The sequence below is a fragment of the Rhagoletis zephyria genome, unplaced genomic scaffold (genome assembly GCF_001687245.7).
Source record: "Rhagoletis zephyria isolate East Lansing unplaced genomic scaffold, Rhagoletis_zephyria_1.1 Rzeph_scaffold_00239, whole genome shotgun sequence".
Classification (NCBI taxonomy): domain Eukaryota; kingdom Metazoa; phylum Arthropoda; class Insecta; order Diptera; family Tephritidae; genus Rhagoletis; species Rhagoletis zephyria.
In genome coordinates, this window is record NW_016157323.1 from 306,025 (window position 1) to 314,008 (window position 7,984).

Here is a 7,984-nt window from a genome sequence, read left to right on the forward strand (position 1 = left end):
TGGAATTTTTCATTGGGCGGGGTTTTAACGTGGCGGGACCCAAACCCAGCGCACGCGAAGTTTTACGCCTTCTCACTTTAGCTCGCTCCCAAACGGGTGTTTGGTTGCTACCCAGAGGATACGTGGATATAAATATCCGGACGTTGTGAGCTGCGATTTGAACCGTACGCACAAGAATCGCTTCTGGCCACTCCCAGGTGAATGGCAGTCAAAAGTTTTCCACTTCTGCGCACGGAACCATCCTCCATTTGAACCGTACGCACAAGAATCGCTTCTGGCCATGCAATGAAGTTAGTTGTATAATTTTATTAAAATTAATAAGTTAGTGCAAGTTGGCCTTTTTTTTGTTCCTTTACATTTACATAATGTTGCCATCATATATTGAGGCAACATTTTATTTGGGAAAAGAAAAACTAGAAAAAAAAAAATAGCTAAAGTTTTTAGCCACACCGATTTTTTAAGCAATTTTTAGCTCGTTTTTAAGATGATTTTGGCTACTACTAAAGATGATTCGCGGCAACACTGCTTGGAATGCAGACGCGCGTCATACCCGTTGTTTCTGCGCGGTTGGCAATAACCAACAATCTCTTCCGCAGCGGTAAGAAGTGATTGGGAAATGGAATCCCGCTGCTCAACGCACTAAATTTCGCAACGTGAAAATAAAAAAATAACAGGAGAGTCACACATGAATTATATGCATATTTGTCTAGAAAACATGTAGCGTGGTCCTTTAATTTTTGCATATACATAATCTAAACAATATATGTAATCTGATGTTTGTTGCTAAACCAGCGAAAAATATAAGTGTTCGAATAAAAACTGTCGAGTCATGCGAAAGTTCGAACTAATTGAGAATTGCCCATATACATATCTATATGATTCAAATTCATTTTGTCTTGTAAATAAAATCAGATGATAAGTCATCGGGTTTCCATCGCCGTTCCAATCGACGTGTCAATTATCCCTGACTGCTCGTCGTTCTGCAATGAACAATATTGCCTAGTCAAATACATACATATAATAAAATTTTATTTTACACCGTTGTTTTCAGTGACAGAAAAAGTCCATTTATTAATAGGCATTTGTTTTTTAAGAGTTAAGTATATTTTTAGCTCTTTGCTCCGCCCCGAAGTCTTGCTTTCTTGTCATAGCCTTGGATTTTGCTTCGCATGATGAAACTACTACCAGAGAACATTTATAAATTTATTTATTATATTATTTATCATTTATTTATAATTTTATTAATGTTTTTATTATATAATTTATTTATAATAATATATTTATTATTTATAAGTTTATTTATAAACGTTCTCTGCTTTTGCGACCGCTTCTTTAAGCCACGCTGCTAAAAGTATGTTACGCACAGCTTATAACTGCGTAAAACGGTAGGTGCTCGCCTTCAAAAAGGAAATCATGGTTACTTACTGAAACGTTGCATGTTTTATGGCGCAACGTGGTGGAAATTGTGAATATAAATGGAAGAAATTGGAATTTCCTTTAATAAAAATCAATTTCCTTTCACTTTTTAGCAACCCCTCTTCTATTTCCGCAGTAGTATTTTAGCAAATGACCGGTTTAGTCGCGTCGTGCCTCGTAAATGTATACAAATTGTGCTTAAAATTAGTGCAAAAAGTGAATATGTTAATTAATTAGTGTGGTGTATCTATCATATTATTCGTATGTATGTATATATTTATGTAAAAATATGCGCAAGTGAAATTATCGATTGTGATATGTGACCTGTTCTACGAAAAGGGAGCTTACGTGCGAAAACTAGTTTTCTGTGAAAAAGCTGTTAAAAGTAAGNCAAGTTAGGATTTTCTGCTTTTCACCACGTGAAAAAGCATCTCATCTTCCATCCGAATCAACCAAAAAGTGAAAATTGATTTTTTGACACCTAAGCCCCCTTTCCGTAGACCAGGTCACATATATTAAATGAGAGTGCAAGTGTTCGTAGCGTTTTGCCGTCCACTTAAATTTCTCAAGATGGCCGCTTTCCATAGAAGAAAAAGTGTGTTATGCAGCAAAATGCGTGAAAACGGGTGATCTAATAAATTTGATGAAGTCGTCATATTGCTTGTGCATTTTGTAAACGTGAGAAGTTGGTTTGCTGCTGCTTTGTTTTGCAGTTTTGTGTTAATGTTTAGTAGAAGAATAAAAAAAAATTAAATTAAATTAAATTGAAGTAAATAAAATAAAATACAATTAAATCAAATTACATAAAATAAAATAAAATAAAATAAATAAAATAAAATAAAATAAAATAAAATAAAATAAAATAAAATAAAATAAAATAAAATAAAATAAAATAAAATAAAATAAAATAAATAAAATAAAATAAAATAAAATAAAATAAAATAAAATAAAATATAATAAAATATAATAAAATATAATAAAATAAAATAAAATAAAATAAACTGTCAATACATATCGTCGTTTAAAGTACAAAACCGCGTATCGTCATTATGCAAAAGCGCTTAACTGACATTGGCTGCCAAAAAATGGATTTGCTCACACAAGCTCTTGGCTCAATCATTATCCATTCGTTCTGAAATATACTAGCCAGAGATGCGATTGCTTTATAAAAAAAAGAACCATTTTGAAATATGAGTGTTTTTACGCTCTAGAAAATAATTTCTACAAGTTCACATACGAGGTTTTGCATTTTGCTGATACGCGGTTTTGCATTTTGTTGATACGCGGTTTTGCACTTTAAACGACGATATGCAGGTGCATAAAATATTTCAAATAGTGCTGGCTATTAAATTTTTGGTGAATTAAAAACGATGAAATGAAAGAATGTTTGTGTCACGTAGTACCACGAGGTGGCCGCTAACCAATGCAGCGGAGCCAAAGTTCGTAGCGAGGAGCACGGTTGCCATTTTGGCCGAAATGTACCATTATTGGTAGATGCATTTTTTACAGGTTGGTACACAGGTATGTATATAACCTTCAGATTTGGTATATTTTTGAAGTCTGGTAAAACGAGATACATAGCTCTTACTGACATCATATTCCTATTTAATAATCTCACACAGGTAATTAGGAAACATTGAAGTATAACCAAATAGCCATTGACATTTCCCCTACGCTTTATAGTAGTAGTAGTTTCATCATAAGAAGAAAAATCCATGGCTATGACAAGAAAGCAGAGCTTCGGAGCGGAGCAAAGGGTTAAAAAAATCGTTTGCTACTCAGCTCTTAAAGAACAAATGTCAATTTATAAATTTAATTATTTGTTTGCCACTGAAAACAAAGGTGTAACACAAAATTTTATTATATGTTTGTATTTTACTAGGCATTACTGTTCATTTCAGAACGACCTGCAGCAGTCAGGGATAATTGACACGTCGATTGGAACGGCGATGAAAAACCGATGACTTATCAACTGATTTTATTTACAAGAGAAAATACATTGGAATCATATAGATATGTATATGGGCAAGTCTCAATTAGTTCTAACTTTCTCATAACTCGACAGTTTTTATTCGGACACATAGTTTTCGCTGGTTTATTAACAAGCATCAGGTTACATAAGTTGTCTACATTAAAAAAATGCAAAAAAGAAAGGACCACGGTTCCTATTTTCTAGCCAAATATGCATTAATGTAATTCAGAAATGACATTGAGAAATTTTCACCAACTAAAGTGTGACTCTCCTGTTATTTTTTTTTTACGTTGCGAAATTTGCTGCGTTGATTGCTCATGTTTGAGTTTATAATGGCCTGGTAGTATTTGGAGAGGGAAATCGAATGCAGCCCGTTAGAAGTATATGCTTGCAGTAGAAAACAAGTTATGAAGAGTCAAAGTGGTGTGACTCTTTTTTTTTAATTCTGACACCTAAACCTGTTATCGGACAATTGTTATAGTGTTCTGGAGCATAAAAGGAATCAATCTCGACATGGCAGGCTTATTTGCTCGCATTAGAAGAAAGTTAAAAAAAGCGTCTTTAAAAGGTTACAATGCGTGCACAAAAGTAAAAGTGGATATTTTTTACTAGCACATCGTCTGAAATTGGAAAATTTAGTCAAATTAAAGAGCTTGTAGATGCTAGGACTAACCGTTGATTTTTGGCAGTTTATATTCGGATGTTTTTTTATATGAAAAAATACGGAGCACCGTCGATAAAAGAAATTGCCAAAAATCAATGGTAAATCCAAGATACTTAAATTTTGCAATTTGCTTTCAAACATTTAATGGGCTACAAAACTAAATACCAGAATTTTGTCTAAAGATGCTGATCAAGAAGATAGAAATTATGGTCAAACTTTGCTGATTTTTCATAATTTTTGCACAAAGTCTCAAAAGTTGTTCCCCAGTCGATAATAACCGCTTACCTTTTCGTTTACAGAATGCATTATTTTAACATGTGCATGTCATGTCAATAAATATAAAATTTATTGCCATTGCCAAAATTGTCTTGAGGCGACTTGTATTGCGTTACTCCATTGATGAAAAAATAAGTCCTTCCCAAAAAATTCCAAGTTTTTGCTGGGTCATAAAAGTACATATATACATACATATCGTCGTTTAAAGTACACAACCGCGTATCGGCATTCTGAAAAACCGCGTATCTGAAATTTGCTGCCGAAAATTGGATTTGCTCACACAAGCTCTTGAATCAATCATTTTCGATTCGTCCTGAAATATGCTAGCCAGAAATGCAATTGCTTTATAAAAAAGAGAACCATTTTGAAATATGAATGATTTTACCCTCTACAAAATAATTTATGCAACCTCACATACGCGGTTTTACATTTTGTTCATACGCGGTGTTATACTTTAAACGACAACATGTATATCTCACCGTCAAAAAATTTGCGACATAAGACAATACGACTTCTGGTTGAACTATTGAATTGTACAGGGTGGGCCAAGTGATACGTAGCAATGTTAAACACGTATAACTTCTTTATTTTTACAACGCTTTTATCAACTTGCAATGCTGGGTGTCCAGACACCATTCGTTGCTATAAAACCTTTGCTTTGCAAAGATCCTATAAAACAGTCTAGTGCAACCTCGTCGGTTGAAAGGTAGATGTCGCCCTATGCACTACGTACGCTACAGCGGAAATGGACGACACGCCATTTCTTTAAATGAAATTAATTGATGCTCGTATGTATGTGCATACATATGTATATGCATGTGTGAGCACCAATCTATTAATATCGTTGAATTATTTTAATATCTATTGCAAAGTTTTTTACAGACAAGACTAAAAAGTAGCAAATAAATAATATAAAAAAAAACTTGTTAATATACAACGCTTTTATAAATGAACTCAAGAATAGAAAATAATATTTCTCAGTCCCATAAAATTTGTTTTGATAAATTTTGATTTTGAAATTTTTAAAAGCGTCAATCTCATAAATGGTTTATAATAACTTTTGCTAAAGTTTTTTATGCAAGAAAATTCACAACACAGTCGGCAAAAAAAAAAAAAATTTAGTCATTGGAATTTTTAGCAAACGATAAGCTTACACTGAGTTATAGTAAAACTGAATAAGCTATAAAACTACTTACACTAAATTTGTATAGAAAGTCGAATTAAAAAGCGTTAAATTTTAATGGTATTGTAGTTCTTAATGCTTTGCACAACTTTTATAAAAAATTAGTAGACACTAAACAAACAAAAAAATAGTCAAAACTGCTAAAAATGTTGTGGTGCTATTATTTTGACCAGTACTATATTCGTTTTCCTATAATATGGTAAAATGTTAATAATTTCTTTTGTCCTGGTTTTGATTTGCGCCTCCGTATTTGATCTCAGTTGAGTTTTTATGAGTATGAGTTGTCTATTTAAACGAATATATTTTGTTTTGGTTGTTTTGTAGTATTATAAATGTATTATTATAACCAATTTCACTTCTGTGCACTTCAAAACAGACAAACAAAATTCGAATTTAATTTTTCTATATAAAAAATAAATTCAGATTTTACCTGACGCTATTCAAGTGGAAGCAAGTGTATGTATATAAGTATAAATAATTCAGACGCATAAATTAATAAGTTTATTTTATTATTATGAGACGTTCTTTTTGATGCACTCAAATTAAAAAAAAAAGTATATAATCTCTTTAATTTACAAAGTAATGTATAAGTTTTATAAAATTATTAATTATTTCCTTTCCCGACGATAGTACTATCGATGTTTTCAACTATCGATTCTAAAACTATAGAGTGGCGGTACTATCGATAGTATCCCAGCTATACAACTAGCCACACAAATTGATTTTGTAGGTATTGTTTTGATGTGGGATGAAGCGCATTTCCAAGCAAAACTGTAGATTGTGATGCTCTGAAAATCCAAGGGCAAAACACCAGCACCAGTTACACCCATACGGGTGCACTGCTTGGTGCGGTGTTATGGCTGAAAAATTTATCGGCCCACATTTCTTCAACAATGACGATGAAACGCCAGAAAATGTATCTGGGGCTTCTTACAGAGCAGTGATTGACAACATTTTGCGGCCAACGGCAGAGCAGCATCCTAATTTGTGGTTTCAACAAGATGGAGCGACTGCGCACCCTGTATTTGTGAATATACATATCGACTGCTGAATGGAAGATGGACCTATCTCGGCAGCCAGTTTGAAAGCGCCCTATATTTCATAATTCGATTCAAAAATGCCCTATCTCACTTCAAAATGTATTGCAAATATGCTGATATAGGGCCTTTTTGAATCGGCAGCTGAGATAGGGCGTTCTTCAACCAAATTCTGAAATAGGTTGTTTTTGACAAGTTTTTTGGGATAGGGCGTTTTCAAACTGGCTGCCTAGATAGGTCGATCTTCCACTCAGCAGTCGATATGTAGGTGTACATGTATGGCATATGTACAGTGACGGGCAAAACTGTAACATGGTGTAACACTTTTTACTTCAGCCATTGCTATCTTTCCAAGTTCTAACGACTTTCATACTTTTGCTGTATATTCTTGTTGGTACATCCCTACTCCCTCTCTCATAATGATTTGAAGTCAATACAACAACAATAAAAAAACAGCAGACAAAAATGTAAATTAAGGCAGATGTTACAGTTTTGCACTCATATATTTTTAAGAACTTTTTAACAACTTTCACGAAAAAAAGAACTACTAACACAATATTCAGTACTCTTTTGCTTGTTTCAGTTCCTGGATGCGATTTGGCATACCTTATTTGTATCTTTGTAAAAATTCTGGAGGTATATCCTTAGTTTGCTTTCACAGCTCATGTACTCGATTTTACGGACTTTGATACTTATTAAGCTGTGCTTTTAGTTGATTTCGCAAATTCTCGATGAGATTCATGTCCGCGGTTTGTGGAGGTCATTTCAAATTAGCAAATTTTTGCTTTTGTATCCAGTCTTTGCGAACATATGCAGTATGTTTTGGGTGATTTTTCAGCAGAAACTCTCATTTTTCGACTACATCTTGCAAATTTTGTTGAAATATGAACAGATACTGTTCCTTACGCATAATGCGTACTAACGGACCAACAAAATTTTTGAAATACAACCCCAAACAATTAAGATCCTACCACTGTGATTCACAGTTTGCAGTACATGATTCGCTTAGGCTTAATTTGGGTCTTTGATCCAATACCATGCCCGGCCATCTGATTGAAAGCGATTAATTTAGTCTTGTCAGACCAAATAACCTTCAATTGAAACTTAAAAATATGTTTTTTATTGCATTCTGAACGGCCTAACATATCCCAATAGGCAACGGTTCGGTTTTCGTGCGATGCAGCGAAATGCTGCCACACTCGCACATGTATTATGATCAAATTTGCTTTTTTCTTCTTTATGATGCCTTTGCGCTCAATTTGGCAATTCTTCGCCTCGCTGTCTATTGATTTGCATTAAAGTTTAATACCTTAAGCGGTTCTGTAATAGTAGCTGCATCGCTACTTGCTGCTAAGTTCACAAGATATCGTACCGTAATATTTTTTAACAGAATTCCTTTGTCCTTGGGAACACTTAGGCTATATTTTTTCTAAGTC